This window comes from Lissotriton vulgaris, chromosome 6, assembly GCF_964263255.1.
Source record: "Lissotriton vulgaris chromosome 6, aLisVul1.2, whole genome shotgun sequence".
Taxonomy (NCBI): Eukaryota; Metazoa; Chordata; class Amphibia; order Caudata; family Salamandridae; genus Lissotriton; species Lissotriton vulgaris.
Genome location: NC_141694.1, coordinates 1,519,123,447 through 1,519,143,070, shown reverse-complemented (window position 1 = coordinate 1,519,143,070; position 19,624 = coordinate 1,519,123,447).

Here is a 19,624-nt window from a genome sequence, read left to right as displayed (position 1 = left end):
TTCCAAGCAATATGGGAGTAAGCCAGAGGAAGTAAAAATACAGAGAAAAGAGGAGAGAGCATAGAGAGGGCAGCGTAGTCAATTACCTAGTTTTTACTGCGGCATCATAACTCAGCTGATAAACTTCCAGGTGTTTAATGACATTGTCCCATAGTTGAGAATATTGTCCTGACTGCGGACTTCTGTGTGATAGCTATTTTGACTGCTAATAGGTGAGATCAGGGCAAAGGGGAGCTACAGGGGCAAGTAATTATTAAAATACCTTTGATTAAAAGCTACTCAGGTGAAGAATACTTTGGTTTAGAAACTACTCAGGTGAACAACATAGTCGTTTGAATAAGGGGCCTGGGAGTACCTGTCTCAGAAATTAGAGAGGTTCTGGTTCAGATCAACTCGAGGCTATTTTGAGCGGGGTCCATTTTGAGAATTTTAGGCTTAAAAGTGGATTGTTACCTCGAAGTCCCAATTGAGCTTCTATTGTTGCAGGGAAGTTTTTAGTTTTCAACAACACTTACACTGTCTAGCTAGAAAACTGGGTGGACGCGTCACTCATTAGCACCAGGAAAAGGCAGTATCTCTCCTATGGGTGCTACTTAAGTGAACATCCCAGACCATGATAAAATCCCCTCCCAAAATAATTTCCCCACCTTGCCTTCCAGATGCTGTTCCAGGACATTAATCACAAAAACATCTATCTGGGTGCCATTAGCATTAATATTTACTATGGTGAATCTGAGTTCACTTGGCTCTGTCCTCAGACACCACAAAAATGGGAGAGATACCCTGCTTCTCGAGAAGGTCACAAAATGAATTTACTCCTAAAACAGCTCCCTTCTCTCCACATATATTCATGCACTTCTATCATACAAACTGTGTGGCCTCCACTGGGTAAGTAAGTGCTAATAACCAATTAACATGTTATATTGTTTAACCGGAGACTATAAGACAGGCCTTAAGCCGGGTCTTGGGGCTCAGTGGACTAAAGCAGCCACTACATGTTCCTGTGTTTGACCTCATGGTCACAGGTTCAAATCCCGGTGGGTCTCCTCAAACCTTTCATCCATCTGAGTTCAATAAAATGAGTACCATTGAGTTGGGTAACAATAAACATCTGTTATTCAGCACCAAGACACCTACAGGTAATTGTGCGCTTTACAAATACACGTTATGTTATGTAAATAAGTGAACATTATTACACAATTATTCTCATGATCTATACACTCATGAATTTGACTAAATTAAAAACAGTCATTATTTTACCAAAACTATATAAATGTAATTATAATCCAATGTATTCCCCTTGATAATCTTAAATAACAATGTTCTGTATTAAAGAGAAATTCAAAATCCACATTAATCTATTCACTATTTGAAGTTTGGCAACTCTACATGTCTTGGTTCAATTCTCTACTGCATACTAAAATTTTTGGTTTATGTTAAAATTACTCCCATTAATTCTTCCTAACTATATACCGGAATCATCAAGGGGTAATTAATCACAGTCAATAATTGCACAAGGATCTCTCTTCCATGTACCAATATTTCAACATCCATTCATTCAATATCCACTCTACTATGGGCGCCCCTACTAGGTATTTGGACAGCCCAGAAAAGTATTTCTTTATAGAGGTCTTTTACCTATCTACAAATTGAGGAGCCGTATTTATCTACCCTATCATCTGTATCCATGGTAAATGTCGTTTAGAGTGTATCTTTCTCAAACCACTCTGGAGGAAATAATGACATGCACACTATATTTCATAGTGAATTTATAAAAATGATATTCAAGGGTGAATTAATATTATACTATTCACCTTTTTATATCGTGATTTTCAATCCTTCTCTTGTTTGGACTATATTGTATTTGGACCACCCTACATGATTTCTCTGTTCACCTATATAGAGATAAATCTTTTGTTTATATCTAGTGATTCAGTTCTTTTAGAGCCTTAGTTCTTTTAGAGCCTTCATCGTTTAATTTCGACCTGTGTCAGAAACATTTCTGACTGACGGATTGCGAAGGTAACCGTTCTGTCTTTCTGACTCAATTCCAACCTGCATATGAAGACTCCGAGTCGGTCGTAGCCAATTTGTACAGATCTATAGACCATGTTTCCGACTGACTTATTATGATTTTGGATTCAGACACCTTTCTGAATTGGTCTGTCTGACACAAAATGGCTGTCAGAAACTGACTTTTGGGGCCCGTAGCAGGCCCCCCTTCACCCAGAGGCCTCCACTTGAGTCCCGTGGGGATACCCATGGGACCCCTCTTTCCAACCATGCACAGTGTGGCAGGTACCATGGTCTGCCTGAGATAGGTTGCAAGGTTTTCCGCAACCACCCCTTTTTTCAATGGAAGCCTATGTTGTTGGTTGGAACACAGGCTCCCATTGAAGTCAATAGGAGTTCAACAGAACGGTGTCCGGAAACATCATAATTGGTCAGTCGGACTCTCCGAACGCGAGTCGGTTGGAAACAATTCCAACAAGGAATCGATCGAAATCCTTTCTGACCAACATTGTAATGAGGCCCTTAGTTGTAAATATGTGAGGGGCCAATGGGAGTGTTTGAAAAAGGGTCATACTTACTACTAAATGGGAGGGGAGTAGGGAGGAAAAGGGAGGTTCAATGAAGGGTTCACAGACATAAGCCCCCACCCAAAAAAGAGAAAGTGCATTGTTATTCACAACCTGAATGATACTACAGCCAAAAATGACCCAAAATAGTAGTTGGGGTACTCCGGTTGAGAGCTGGGGCAAGTCCAGCATCACACATGGCCAAGCACTGGTACTGCAACACCCTCACCTATTAAATAATGGAAATAAGGTCTTAGATCAAATCCCATTGGCAATAACGTTAAATTTAATTAAATTATTTAATTTAATACAAATATAAATACATCAAATTTAATGATTAAAACTTCCTAAAAATAAATCATATTTATTTATTGTCCCCAGACCGGAAACAAGCATCCTGGGACCGGTTTTGGGGCATCAACCCTCATCAGCCGGCCTAGCTTGAATCCAGTGGCGCAGAAAGCACAGGACCCACGTCTGGACATACCCTTCCCACTTAGGGTGACAAATGCAAAAGGAACAAATGATGGTCGGCTGTAAAAACTCAGAGAGCCGCCAAAAATATTCTTGCCCAGCCCTACTTTTTTGAGTGAATGAAGGAGTATGTTATGTGAAAAGCAAGCTAATGAAGACCACACACACACACACAAAAAAAAATGGAGACAGGTGATTGATCCACTTCTGACAAAGATATACCATGCGTTGTAGATGCTAGTGGCCAAACAGTGTGGTTGGTCAACCCCTGAACCCGACTGAGTGATCATGGATAATTAATGTGCCTATAAAATCATGGTATAGGCTTGGTCAATTTCTAATATGGGAAGTAAATTAATGAAAATAGTGATTCAATTTGCAATATTGATGCACTCTTTTTAGGAAGTGTGCAATTATTTAACATAGCAAAACCCTCAAGGCCTCCAGGAGCAAATTGCAGGATGAAAGATGCAACCATGTTTTTTGGTTAAGCAATTATTAACTTGATTGTCTGGAGTTATGTAGCTGGACATTTTAGCTCCATTCTGGAAAGAGACCCCTTGTCCAACAATGCAAGATGGTTCCAGAGCTTGTCCTATAACGTCCTTTAAATTGCTCTTTTAGATTCAGAGGGAAAGATGCATGCTTGCCTCCTGCTGACCCTTTTGACAGAGTAGATAGAGGTTTATCATTTGCTTCTTCTTAAGTAAGTGAGTTTTCTAGTGGTACTAGCACCATGGATAATTTATATTGCCGCAGTGCTTTTTGAATAAGAAAGCCATTCATAAAAGTTAAACTCTATACAGTTGTGTAGTCAAATGCAGCCTTGATCATTAATTACTGCACGTCGTTTAAAGTGTGTTCTCTGGGTATTTCTCTGAATCTTCTCACTTTAATTCAGTCTTTCCTCACTAAGGCATGGTTAAACGTTTGGCTTACTACATGTGCTTGATTAAAGCTTGGCCTAAACCGAGGCTATGTTCTTCTTCCAATTCTCTTTTACCATTGTTAAGTTTATTGCTTACTCTGAAGAACACTGTTTTCCCATAAAGCTTGGTGATCTCCAATTGTCCCATCGAACTCTAGTGGCTCTTGGACAATTTAGAGGCCTACATTGTGGACAATTTTTTAACTACTCACTTGAGCAAAATCAAGGATTTGAAATTTGAATGCTCACTTTTTAAATAAATATATGGTGATAAAGTTTAACAAATAAATGGCAATGAAAATAGGGGTGTGGTTTTCAGCCCTACACATCTGACAGCATTTTCTTCTAAGGTTTCATTTCTGCTGATGTATTCTGTTGTAGTTTATAATGGGATGGAACACAATACATTGAATTCAATACAATGCAATTATTCCTTAGTAGTCTTACATAGGGAAATTCAGTCACAACCAATTCATTCTAAATAGGGCATGGAAACAGTCACTGTGACATGAAGACTCTATGATGGACCATCAAGTCAGAGGTTTCCAATGCCATATGAGGCTCCACAGTCACACAACAAAGTGCTTCCTCTTTTTTGAAACTGAGCGGGATACTTGCATGTTTGTTAGGGTACAAGCACTGGTGATTTATGGAATTGCTCGAACTCCACCAAACTGTAAATGATATCCTGGTTCTGAATTAGCAGCCACTAAGCGTAGGAGAGCATGTGTGCAGAACATGTCCCTAAAGGTAATCCAGTGGTTTAACTAGTGGATTTGTTGTGCAAGTGCGACTTTAAGATTTTCTGGTCAGATGTTAACTAAAATGTCCAGAATAAATTAGAAGGCTTTGACAGTTTCTAAGGCAAATGAACTCAGTTTTGACTTTGATTACTTTTTTTCAGAGGAATGACATTATTTGACGTTTAGATGCACTCAATTAAGACCTCAGTAATACCTAGTAGAACATTTTTTTAAGGTTATTTCAGTCTTTTATGACAAAGAGAACAGCTTTCCCTTACCTGAAGGAAGTGGTCCTGAAGAAGGTGGCCTTGAGCTGCCGAAATGCGTGTCGACCAAGTGTGGGGTCTCACATTGATCTTGGAGACCTGGATTCATGGTTTTACTTCCTTGTTTCAAATGTTGTGGGAGTGTGTGTAGCTTGAGTGAGAATGTGGAGATTGTTATGAATGTGTGTGGATGTTAGCACTATTTTCTTTTACCAGGGGTTGAATGAATTATGTATCAATTTGTAGCCATTCAATTTGGTTTACATGTCTGACTTATTTGCACTTTATTATGCTTTTCTATGTTTTCACCTTATATAAAAAAAATGCCTTGTCTTTATAAAAATTGTAAATCTCAGAATATTTGATGAACTCACAAAGGAATGTTAACTGATGCAAACTTATGGAATTTATATTTATAAACATGGAATAAATTATATATTTTTTTAAATATTGTAAGTCATGGTTTAGCCTTTGTCACCAATATTTGATTAATTATTTGAATTATTGTTATACTATAATTATGTGGTAGGTAAGGGAAATCTGTTCTCTTTGTCATGTTGCTCTATTCCCCTCCTTCCCTGGCTTGAACAAGTCTTGAGGGGGTCCCATCATTTTTGCTATTTCAGTCTTTTATCCGCAATTGTTTCTAAGGCATCTTAATGCAGGCCTATATGGCCACTTGAAAAAAAAATGTCCAAAATTGAACAGTATTGGCTTTTGCCAAAGCCACAATTTAGCCAGTGACTCATTACCTCATTTATATCTACCAAGGCTAGTTAAACTTACGTGGCGTTTTTTAGAAAGAAAGACCATACAGCACATGGAATTCAAACAATTCCTAAAGCAAGCAAATGAATGACTTAACTCTATTAAACTATGCACCTGCTTGATGTGATTTATTAGTTTGTATTAAGTGGTTAGTGGAAATGGAGTCAACAAATTCCAAACGTTTGATACCCAGTGGTCGACCCATGATTTTACCTGCAAGTTACGATTAAGGAATTAATCGTCTGATGTTATTATTGATGTTCACAGATTTTCCTGTGAAAGCTGTTATTGGGGTATGGTTTTTTTTCTGTATTAGAATTCTAGCTAAAGAAGTAAGTAAATGAATGACTGACTGAACAATGCTGCCTTCCTCTTTAGTTGAGACTTTCAAAGCAATGCTACCTTTAAGACAACCTCGGTCACTTGTGTTTTATCAAAACAAAGGTCATTATCAAAGTCCTATTATGTCTCTCTTTGGTGTTCTCCACCAGTACAGGTGATGTATAGCCTTGCAAACATTTTATTCATAATGGTGGAGTTTGCTTACAACCTTTGCGTGGAAAGACCAGTGTATTCTTACATCAATGATGGCACAAGGCTGCCAAATTCACTCTGCCAGCAAAGGTGGAAAAATCACTGCCCGAGAATCTTGGTGATAAAAAAAATTCTGTTGGTACCCACATTTTAGCGTCAGTCACATTATTCTCGGTATTATCATCTTGTCTATTTATTTTAATGCAACCTTGATCCTTTGGAAGGCAGCTAGCTATCATTACCTAGCTATTTAATGTATTTGGGTAGCAAAATCAATGAGCTGTAGGCGAATCTTGGCATAATCCAAAACTGATTGTACTACAATCTCCAAATTAATTTTTTATATGAAAATGTATTAAATATTCTATGATGTTATATAATATATATCTCAGTCATAATCTATGTATTTTCTCCTTCCTGAAACGTGTCCTCTCCTGGACCCAGGTGTTTGAAAAGTATGTAATCAGGATATTTGGATTTTTAAGATCTGCTAGGTCACACGAGAATCTCTAAATACCTCCTCAGATTTTCCAGTTTATGCTGCTGACGTGCATAATTACCTCAAACACATGAAAACATTTAATCTTTGGCCAGATTTTCTCAACAGAAAGACCTCTGGGTCTAATCCTATTGCGTATTTACTGTACAGCGTACGGGTCTTCCAAAAAGCAAATGACGTCTGTATTGCGCAGAATGCTGTGTTCATGCCAAATCAGAATAAATTACAGTTGACCTAGGCGTGTTTTGCTTAGATATACGCATGTCTTTGGAATAAATACATAACAGCAACTTGGCATTCATTTATCTGTTTAAATCATTTCCTTTTGCCATGATGCACACTGTAATTCAAATTGCAAATAAGTTTTCACTTTTTCCGAGGTAAGAATAAAGTACCTTTATAGAAGTGTTACACCTTTCATCAATCAAGGGGTTTGTATACTTATTTACCCGACATTCTGACAATAATTCGAAATAAACTTCTTGAGAGGAAATGAATTGTGGACAGTCCTAGTATTAACTCTCCGTATTGCATGACATTATCCCACATTTAACACGAAAAGAATTATAGCTCTTCACAGTGTTTAATTGGAAAAAGAGCCCTACTTCGAGATGTACTTAAAAATTGTCTGCTGCACTTTGGTTATTTTTTTACATCTGGCACTCCAAGCAGAGTGTGGCAATGCAAAAGCCACGACAGAAAAATAACAAAAATAACATGCCAGAATACACTTGCGGGTATAAATTGCACCTGTTATTGTACGGTAAATATTTTTGTTTACGTTAGTTGCCATTATTGCAATGGACACCTTTCAATCCTTTACATGTTGCAAAAGAAAGAGGGCAGACAAAGAGTGCAAAACAGGGCTGTAAGTGCAATGAGACAAGTCGGGGGTCACTAAAAGGGGCGTGGCCACTCGTAATGGAATAAATGCAATTGCCTTGCAATCACTTAGATATTACAAAGCATTTTGCAAGGTGTGTGCAGGTTGGATAAGACGCAGGAGGCACAGACAAAGTTATATGTCAGTAACCAGCATGAGCTCCCCAATGTTCAATTCACAATGAGACACTTGTTTGTGACATTGTGCCTGTGTTAAGAGAAAGGAGCAGGCGTCTGTCCCAGCTTTCACAAGTCAATGCCCATTCTTTACATTTTATTGAGGTGGGCGATGTGCGCCTTTTGTGAATAGCGCCATTGCACTGCACAGCACCTGAGAGTCCTTTGTATTGGAAATGAGGAGGTTGGTATCAGCACAATGTTGTGCGGGCGCCAGGTCCTAAAGTTATGTATAAAAGGAATGTATTCATGGAGACGATGAGACTGTTCCAGGTGACCTGTGTGCTTCCCCTTCTGGAATCCGGTATGTGGATTCTGAAAAGCTGGAAGGTGACAGTTGCTGAGGATCAGGATCTTACCGATGGCCGATCCGATTGGCTTACTAAAGAATTCTGTTATATCAAGGGCCTGAGCCTCATCTTTTACAACTGAGTTGATGCAAATAAAACATCACAACTAGGCATTCTTGCATGTGCTTTTTGATTCATAGTTACAACACGTAAGTGAGGGTTGCACACCGTCTCTTGAATATGTTTTTTCTTGAATGTAAACTTCCATGTTCAACATTGCGTGCTCAGTGGTGACGTGCCTAGCCCACACTGCACGTATAAACTAAACAACATTATGAATGGGCGACATTTCACCCCAAACCACTGGCACAGCTGGAACCGCCTCTGCAGCAATTCGTTTATCAATTGTTTTCCATTTTTCTCATTTGTCTCCAAAAATCATCCATACATTATTCGATTCGAAGCTGTTCAAATCTGCATATATACATATACATATATATATATATATATATATATATATATAGATACAGAACGATATAGAGAGGTTTACATGTATATTGAAATCAATAAAGAGATATAGAGTTGCATTATATAAAGTCCCATGTATGCATGTATGGATAGTTAGAAGCATTGACTTTAAGAGGGTTACTGTACATAAAGGTAATTTAAGTATGTACTTTAAATATATATGTTTTTTAAATTTGTCTATATATATTTATGTATTTTTATTTAATATTTTCCACAATATTTAAATAGTGAAGCACCTATATATACAATTGTTTTGATCATATTTAACACTGTGATGGATCCCATAAGCATACAATCAAATAACCTATATTTAAACCATGCAGTGAGATATATATATATATATATATATATATATATATATATATATATATATATATATATATATATATATATGTAGTTATAGTTAAGATTATTTTCAATGCAAAATCTCAACATTCTATTGTGAATAACTTTGGCGCCGGTTGAGGAATCTGCCTGAAAATGTACTCAAATTTGCCTCGCGGCGCCCCGGTCCTTCCCTGAAAGTTTGGGGGTGATTTGTCAAGCGGGGGCCGAGATAAAAGGGGGGTCCCAAAATGTGTTTTCCCCATGTTAATTTCCATAGGGCGGTCGACCTCACTTTTAGCCCGAATGGCTGAATGGATTTCCACCAAACTTGGCAAAATTGTAGGGACTGGTAGCCCGATGTGCCTTTGCTATGTCTCAAGATATGTGCTCCAGTGAATTTTGAGTAATTTAGGTTAAAAAAAATATATATATCTGTAAGCACCGGGGCGCTAACCAGCGTGCTACGTGAGTTCGTCCGCGGAAACCTGATTGGCTCTCGGGTGTCTGTAAACATTCCAAACAGTCCGGAGTGGCCGCCATCTTGTGTCTCGGTAGAATCGAGACACAAGAGGTGGCAAAAACAAAGGGAGAAATGACCATAAGGGGGCAGATTAGACCCCTCCTGACCCCCTAGGTTTGATGTGGGGGCTATAAAAGGGCCCCGCGGGGCAAAACATTTTTTTTTTTTTTGATTTGCACGGGGGGAGTGCCCGGTAGGCGCACCGGGGTGCGTACCGGGAAGCGTTCCATGGTAAAAAAGAATGATAGAGTTTTTAAAAAATGTAACCTTTTTTTAAAAATTGGAGGTAGTTCTAAAAAAAACTTTTTTTTCTTCTTTTTGTTGTTTTATATTTTTTTAATGTTTTTTGAACATTTTGTACTTTTTTTGGCTTTTATGAACTATTTTATATTTTTTTGTTATTTTTATGGGGAGAAACAAAAAACAGGGAATTGAAAATGGCTCAACTGGAGCAAAAAAAAATCAGTAAAAAATTAGGGTTTTTTGGGGCAATTGTGGTTGTCACCAGCAAGGAGGATGAGCTTTATGCTCTGTTCACCATAGGTGATGGTCTTACCACAAAAAATACATGTACTTCTGAATTCCCCAAACCGTGGTTGTATGCAAGGGATCGTCCCCCATGTCTCTGGTCCCGATGGAGTGGGTTGCTTTCTTTTGGAGGTGGTGGTTGAAGATTGGGGAGGGTTACTGGCCAGTTCTCTCATCTCTGCAGCAGAATAGTTGTTCGGATGCTTGCGCTGCATGTGTCTAATCATGGTATTATTACCAAAAGAATATTTTTTGTTAGGGTTCCCCCTTGAAAGTTCCATGCCACAGATTAGGCAAGTCACCTTGGGCGCATTGACTTTCTTCTTGCCCTCTGGGATCGAAAAAAACTCCCATACAATGTGCTGCCTTGGCTTGTATGGGGTATTGTCTTCTGGCAGCCACCTTCTCCCCTCCTCCTCCTCCTCCTCCTCCTCCTCCTCCTCTTCTTGACCACCAATGTAATGTTGTGGTGGTCCTCTTGGTGGTGGTGGTGGTGCAGATGCTCCAGCTGCTGCTGCTACTGCCATTTTAAAGTACAAAATATTTCTGATAGATTTCCAAACAGGTCTTCCTCAGTCAAAGGACAAAGTCAGAATAAGGAAAAAAGGTGGGGTCTTTCATCATATGGAAAAAAAAACTGTCCTGAACCAATGAAAAGTGTTATTTTCAGGTCACATGACCCGGGCTTTCATCATTTAGAAACCAAAACTGTTCTGCACCAATAAAAAGTGATATTTTTAGGTCACATGACCCGACGCGCCGCCAAGCGTGCCAGGGGACGCGCCACGGGGCGCGTCGCGTAAGCGCGTCAGATGATTATGTTGCGCGATCGTATTCGCTCGAGTATTTCCAGGTGCGCTTACGCCATGCGTATCACGCGGACGCGGCTACGCGAAAAGTCAAGATGTTTTCGCTCACCGGTGCGCGACCTGGGGCGCTCCGAAAAAATGCGCTTTCCAGTGCGCACACCGGGGCGCGCACCGGGAGGGCACCAGGGCAAAAAAATAAATAAATACATTTTAAAAAAAGTATTATATAAATATACAATATAGGATTCATTATAAAAAATATTACATTTCATAGGTTTGAGGCCTTATATATAGTTAGGCATTAGCATTTAAAAAACCTATGAAATTCACTGAAAAAAAACATAGGTTTCACACCAGTTATAGTTAGGAATTAGCATTTAAAAAACCTATGAAATTCACTGAAAAAACCATAGGTTTCACACCAGTTATAGTTAGGAATTAGCATTTAAAAAACCTAATAAATTCACTGAAAAAACCATAGGTTTCACACCAGTTATAGTTAGCAGGACGTTTTACTCGCATAAAACCATTGAAATTCCCACGTTATAGTTAGTTGGACTCACTATAACTTGCGCTACTGCAATGCACTGCTGATGACGTCACATATTACATCACTCATGATATGGTCAGTGACATCACTCATGACATCACTGATGACACCATCCAGTGAATGTGTGTCTTTCTGAAAAATAAATATGTTTTATATATGTATATGAAAAAGGTCGATGGAAGAATAAATGCTTAAGTAAGTGTCTAAATGGATGTTTTGTTTTATAAATTGATTGGTTAACTTGCTTATTAAGTGTATCTTAGTGAATACATATATTAGCGAGTAATGTTTAAACATTTAAATATATGTATCAGTGTTTCACTTTGTGTATAAGTGGCTGCATGGGTTGGTGAGCAGCTACATGTGTGTGTATATGGGTTATTAGATTTTTTTTAGTATCAGTATGAGTGTCTGCATGGTTTATTGGGGGTGTTACTTAGCACATAGATGCATCAATGACTGACTCACTGTTTGTATGTGTTTTGAAGACAGCATATGTGCAGGACTGTATGGGTGGATGAGTGTGTATATGTGTGTGTTAGTGAGTGAATGACTGTCTCATAGTGTCTTTATCAGTAACTACGTATGTTTTAATCTAGTATATGTGAGTATTGATGTATATAAGTGAGTATACGTGAGAGTGAGAGATTGTAAGAGTTCCTGTTTAAATAAGTTTGTGTTTCTATAAGTGATTGTTTAAGAGAGTAAGTATGTGTAAGTTTCCTTAGAAGTAAGGTGGTTGTGTGTGTATATCTGTATATGCAAATAAATGGATGTTCAATAGTTTATGTGCATGTGTGAGTAGGTGTGTGAGTAACTTTTGGATGACTGTCGGTGTGTAACAGGATGTATAGGTGTATCACTACATATGATGAGTGAGTATATGTATGAGTGACTATATAGAACTGTTGGTGAATTAGTGAATGTGTATATAGATGGTGGAACTACTGAATTGGTTGTTGTAACTGGTATGGGTATCTCCATTTTTTTGAAAATGTTAGTTTCTATTTTTGAATATGTGTTTTAAGGGTTACATCACACTTAAAGGAGGTCTGTCACTCTGTCATAAGGATGGTGTCATCAGTGATGTCATGAGTGATGTCACTGACCATGTCATGAGTGATGTAATATGTGACGTCATCAGCAGTGCATTGCAGGTGCGCAAGTTATAGTGAGTCCAACTAACTACAACATGGGAATTTCAATGGTTTTATGCGAGTAAAACTTCCTGCTAACTATAACTGGTGTGAAACCTATGGTTTTTTCAGTGAATATATATATATATATATATATATATATATATATATATATATACACATGTTAAGCATAACATGTATATAATACTTATGTAATATATGTGTAAATATATATTCACTGAAATATCCAAAGGTTACAGGTCCGTTATAGTTAGGAAATGGAATAAAAAAAAACCCTTAGCAATTCACTTAAAAAACCAAGAACATATTCACGAGGAAGTGGCAGGGTGCAGCGTTAGACTCCTAGGCTTAACGTTTCGCCCCGCCACTTCTGAACTGCAGGGCTGCACATATTTACAAGGATACAGTGCCGCCCTGCATTCCCTCTGCGCTGAGCCTAATTAGCCCCCTAGCGCCAACGCAGACACCCCTGCACCATAGTGCAAGGGTATCTGCGTTGCAGGGAAAGATTGTTTATGTGCACATAAACTATCTTTAAATGGCGTTTTGCAACTTCTGTGTGTGATGCTTAATTCAGCACACATAGAAGTTACAAAACATAATTTTTTAAATGATTGTTTATGTGCAGGAAGGTACAACATCCTGGACATAAACAATCAATGGTGTTTTGCTGTTTCTATGTGTGCTGCACAATGGAGCACACATGGAAACAGCAAAAACAAGGAGAAATTAAAAATTTCCAGGTTTTCCCTGGTCTTAATTCTGGCGCTGCCGCATATTTACGCCACCCTTGTAAATAAGGGGCAGGGTCAAGATCAATGGGTGCGCGTTGAAACGCCCAGCGCAAGAAGCATTGTCCTCCCCTTTCAAGCTAAGTATAGCGTTAAAGGGTGCCTTATTTACAAGACAGCTTTAAGCCACGTTAAGTGGCTTAATGCTGCCTTGTAAAAAAGACCAAGCCCCTAGTGCCACCACAATGTCATGAAAAGTGACATTGGGGTGGGGCTAGGGGCTTGTAACTATGCCCCCAAGTGTTAAAGGGACGTTATAATTAGGCTCAGATTTCGCACGCACAAAACCAGAGAAATTCAGAAGTTATAGTTAACTATAACTCGCCCTTCCAATGCACTGCTTATGAACTCACATATTACATCACTCATGACATGGTCAGTGACATCACTCATGACATCATCCAGTGCCTCTGTGTGTTTAAAAAAAAAGTTTGAGTGTTAAATAAATATACCAAGGTGTTCTTGTAAGTCAGTGGGTGTATAAGTGCCTGTATGGATGATTCACTGGGTGCATGACTGACTGTATAAGTGAGGGATGAGGTGTCTCAATGAATATATAGGTGAGTGACTGGTTGGGTGAAAGTTTGTATCAATCTGTCAGTTGGTGTCTAAGTGGCTGGATGTGTGTGTGAGTATTTTCTTTATGGGTGAGTGATTGGTTGTCTGACTACCTGTATGGGTTCATGAGTGTCTGTGCAGGTGCGTGAGAGGGTGTGTGAGTGCCTGCATGGATGAGTGAGTGGGTGAGTCAGTGGGAGTATAAATTAGTGAGTGTATAAGAGAATGGCTGTATAAGTGACTGAGGGTGTGTATGGCTGTGTCGGTGTGTGAATGGATGCATCAGTGGTATATGGGTGAGTAACTGCACATGCAGAAGGCAGTATATGTGAGTGTTGGCATATATGAGTGGCTGTATGCGTGAATGAGTGCTTATGTCAGTGTCTGTATAGGTAAGTGAATATGTGCTAGTATCTCTATGAATAAATGAGTGGGTGTGTGTATAACAGTATAGGTGAGTAAATGGCTGTTTGATTGACTATATAGGTGAGTGAGTAGGTGTATAACATCCCAGTAACCTTTGGGTTTTTTCTGTAAATGTATAAGAATTTTTAATTCTATTTCCTATATAACTATAATGGCCCTGTAACCTTTGGTGTTTCTGTGAATTTCTGAAAGTTTTTTAAATGCTAATTCCTAACTATAACGTCCCTGTAACCTTGAGGTTTTGATGTGAATTTCTGTGGTTTTGCAAGTAGCAATGGTATTTGCAGAGTGTTGGGGAAAGGTGGCAGGCCCTCCGACCAGCTCTCAGGAATCCTGCTGTGTAGGGCTTACAGAGAGTACCAGGAGGGGGTCACCAGGGTCTCTTAGCATCCAAGAGAACTTAATTCCTCAACAAATAGTGTGCCAGGAAACACGTTTTCAAAGTGGTGCAGAAAAGGGGTGTGGCCTCCAAAGACTTCTTAGTAAACTGATTTTGTGGGACTTGCTGGAGGTTACAGGAGGGGTAGTTGGCCCCTCAACTATTAATTGTGCCAGGAAGCACATTTGCAGAGAGGTGGAGATAGGGATTCCTTCATGCTTGCACAGGTAGTGCCTATATGATTCTATGAGTACCATTGCCAAGGAAATACTGTGAATACTGTGTGTTTTTGACAAAGTGTAAAACACATATATAGAAATATTTTACATAAAGTTTCAATGTAGCTATTTAGTAAGATACTAATGTAACTTTCACTTTTGTATACATTTGTCGAAATAACTACAGCAAAAATGCATTTTCCTTCTTACAAACAACACCGACGGTCGCAATGACATATTTTTCATCAGTTAAATATAAAACAGATATTGCTTTGTTAAATAATTTTTATTGATATCACAGTAAAGTACCAAAGTTACAATGTAGCCTAAGATGAAATAGTAGAATAATAAAACATATATTATTAAATAATGTTATTGTAATAAAACAATCAATTGCAATGATAATAATAAAATAGGTAAAGAAACCTCTCTATGCACGAAAATAAGTAAGAGAAACTAAGGGTACATATCAAATCAGGTAGTAGAGTATTACATTTTTGAGAATAAGAAATAAAAGAAAGAAAATTGCGAAAATGAAGGAAAGAGAACATCAAAGAGAAAAGGGGAGGAGAGGGGAAGATAATTTTAAAGTATGTATCTTAACATGGTGGAAACATATGTAATGAACACAGAATTGCCACTGTTTCATCATCAACGTTATCTCAGTAAAACAGATATTCAAACATATTTTACACAAAGTTAGATCCTAGCTGTTTAGTAAGATAATTGTTTAACTTTATTTTGACAACACACTTAACAAAACAATTATAAAAAATAACTTACAAAATCTGAGCTCACGAATAAAACATATACACAAAACGAGTACAATGCACTCTCTGTGAAAAGATCCAGTCTAAAGGGATGAATAAAAAATATTCATGTGGGGTGACATCCATGGCCTATCATCTTAAAACCTAACATAGAAATCATCTCTAACTGGCAATCAAGTAGAGGGAAACTGGAGGACCAGCTACATCAGTGGCATCAGCGACAAGTCCCACCCAGAAAGCCCCTTGAGAGCTCCAGGCTACTGTAACAGATATGGCTCCAGAGTTTTCAAGAATGAGTACGTATAAAACCACAAAAGAATATCAAAAGTAAAACAGAAAACCATATCACTGAGAAATAAAGGAACATCATTGGATAATACACCTTTCACCATAAAAATTTAAAAGAACACACAGATTTATCTATCGTGAACATTCTTTAAGAGCAGATTTGCTACTTGGACAATATGGCACAAGACATTGTCAAGGGGTACAAAATAAATATTTTTGTGGGACTACATCCATGCCTTACCATCTAAAAACATATCAAAGCAATAGTCTAAAAGCAGCAAGAAGGCACTGCAAGGCTGAAGGACCCTGAACTTCAATACCAGCCACAAAAGCACTGCGGCAGAGAGTCCCTTCAGAGGTCCAATCTCAAGCTCCATAGTTTTCCCAGATTGCATCATAATTAATGGATTGTGGAAATGCAGTGAGTGTAGTGAGTGCTAGCGAGTAGTACATAAGAGCCCTTTGCAACTATTTAAGAAAAGGGGGCCTTTTTATTTAACCTTCATAGTTGTTCTACATTAGCAGACATTTTATTATCTTTACAGAATGGGTATCTAATAGCTAGGTGCTGTTCATTTTATTATCTTCTAATTTATTGTAATACTAGTTACATATACTTTGCCATATGGACAAGTCAAAGGGACAGTGGTTCCTGTGGAATAATATTATCAATATTGATAATGGTATGCACAATCGTAATGGAGGGCTGAAGTCATATCAGAGGGAGAAGAAGCCACATACACCAATGGTTCAGTATAGCATAGTATTGTTTATATACTTCAAACGAGGATATGTACAATGAGAGACAAAATAAAAGACACTTGTATGTAGTGGTCCAAGTGAAAAAAGGAACCTCATAAAGGTATTGAAAGTGGTGACAATTTTACAAGGTTTCCATAGTTGCAAACAAGTCGACCATTAACAAATAGATACACAATGAACAGCAACTATGTTAAATAATATGTGCTGGGTAATGGTTCACTTTTTCTTTGTGTTGCCAACATTTCGACCCAATCAAGGGTGTGGGGTCTCATTAGGACCTAGGGTTGTAGGGACATCTGTTGGAAGGGATGTGCAGTCGTGTCAGGGATGTGCGCCACAGGTGAGTGAAAGGAAAAGAAAAGAATACTCACAATGGTACCCAGTTGGGTACCCAAGTGCCACTTGATATGCCGCTCAGAAAGTGTTTGCACTCCTCAGTAATTTGTGTTTTTTTCTCATTGATTTTTAAACATCCCTTTTGTTTTTCCATCTACACTTACCCAACATTGACCCTCACACAGCGTCCAGGGAAGGAAGGACCAAGAGGAATGCTGTGATGCAACTCCCCAAATTGACAAGGAAAACATACAGTAACACTTTAGTATCAACATTCATCATCTTTTAAATAATTTGATAAATGTTTTCTCTTCAATCATTACGACTGTGTGTTGTTGGTATTTGCTCTCTCCTTATAATTGATCCCTACAGCAATTCTTTTATTTTCTTTGCTAGCTTTAAAAGGTAATCCCGGTACAACAGAAGTAAAATGTATGATGGGTCTCTCTAAGGGCAGACAGGCATGGCACATTGCATAATAATTATTAATATACTACTGCCCTGTACTGTCTACGAGTCTAGTTAGTAATTACTACTTATTATAACCTTCAAGTCCTCATCATCAAGCATGCATTTCCTTTTTCTACCTTAACAGATTTATGGATATGATGGTCGTCTGCCAAGATTATGTTTTCTTTTTTGTCCATGCGTAGTGCTTTTCTTTGTCAACCCCTTCCCCAAACCCCCCTTCCCAACCATTATTCAAACCCTTACTCTTTTCCCCCGGGCTGTGTGATTTATAATGAGGTGTGACTAAATTTATTGTACACCAATAATTGATCACACGCTTGCTGGGGCGGATGTGGTGAAAGCAACACTAATTCAATTTCAAGGCAGGGCAAGGATGTTCTTCTGCTTACCCACCCATGCTCAGTATATTTGCAAGTCAATTTATTTTCCAAAGGAACCAAATCCATCATAATTAATTGCTGGAATTGATTGGATTCATTTACCTCCTACACAGCACTAAAGGTTATGCTTGTGTCGAGTGACTCGACACAACTACAGTTTGTAACTTGTTGTACTAGGCTATCCCCGCCACCATTATGTTTTATTTTACTTTATCATTGCTAATCAGCATTTATATTATTGTTTGGCAGTCTCTTTGTGTATGTACTGTACTCCTCCCAGAGTCTCTCTCAGGCAACTGACTGTCTCATTTTATTTGTTTGCAAATGCTACTGCCAGTGTCAACTACTACCACCACAACCATGGCATCTTGGGAAACCAAACTATCATCTCCATGCAGCCATCGCTGTGCCTAAGTTAACCACCAATCACAGGTAAGAGAAGAAGTTTGGGGGAGGTATAATTAATAATATTATTTAATTTATTCACACACCCCTTGAGTCCTCCTGTTGCATAATGCAAAGACTAGGAGGAGAGACTGACAGTACTAGTAGGACAAGTCACTCAGTGAGGCGTACCGTATCTATCTGTTTGTGTGTTACAAAATTGGTAAATTATTTTTAAATCAAACACTGGCTGCGACCCTGCAGCAGCAAGGAAACCGTGCGACGTAAAACAGTAAACCCCCACAAAACATTAAAATTGTATGTAAAGTTTAGGTATAAATATAATTGAATCCCTATACTATAGTAGAAAATCCCACAACACCTGACCCACCCTTCTCCCTAACCCCAACCAATGTCCAAAAAGAGAAAGAAATAGAGTCCAACCAATGTCCGGTGAATTGCCCATAATAATAAACCCCAACTCCCAATTCCCACCCACCAAAAAAGGAATAATAAAGGGGCAATCCAACGGGATCTCTTATCAGTGGGATCGCTTCTCGAGGATCTTTATCCGCTCCTCTAGACTTGCCACTCAGAGAAGCATGCAGCGCTTGAATGCTCTGCAATTGCATCCACTGGGGGAGGCAGCAGTGTTGGATGAAATAGGTGGGCGGGCAGTTGCCAGACCACGGCCCGTACCACTGGAGGAGCCTGGTTGCGGCCCGGGGCATTGGAGGAGGCTGCAGGCTGCAGATGCTGCTGCCTCCTCCTCTACCAGAGCCGCCAGCCACCGGTATTCGGTACAGATGGCCTCCAGCTTACGGTGCCGGGCCATGTCTGCCAACTCCTTCCTGTCCGGTTTAGATTTTGGTTGGAAAAGAGTAGCTATATCATGAAGAAAAAAGACTATTGTAACAATATATACTCTAAGCAGTAAGACAAATTCATTCTACACATACTGGCATAGTAGCACTAGCAAGCCCAGTACATAACATTTGTGGTATGTATCTATCCTCCCACTTCCTCGGCCTCTAACATTTGTTGAAGTTTCAGGCTTTAAACTAGCACTATGGACTCGAAAACCCAGTACACCAGTCTTTTTTGTTCTCTCTTGTTGAGTGAAATTACATAACCTTGTTGTAGCTGGGATGCCAGCTCAGTCAGCTTGCAACCAAGACAAAACTACTCAATTTCACTTTCACCCTGCCGTGACTTCTACAAAAAGGCAGATGATATCTAATCCAAATGACCACTGCTTATATATGGAACAACATAAGGTACTTTGTTTGATTGACTGTGTAA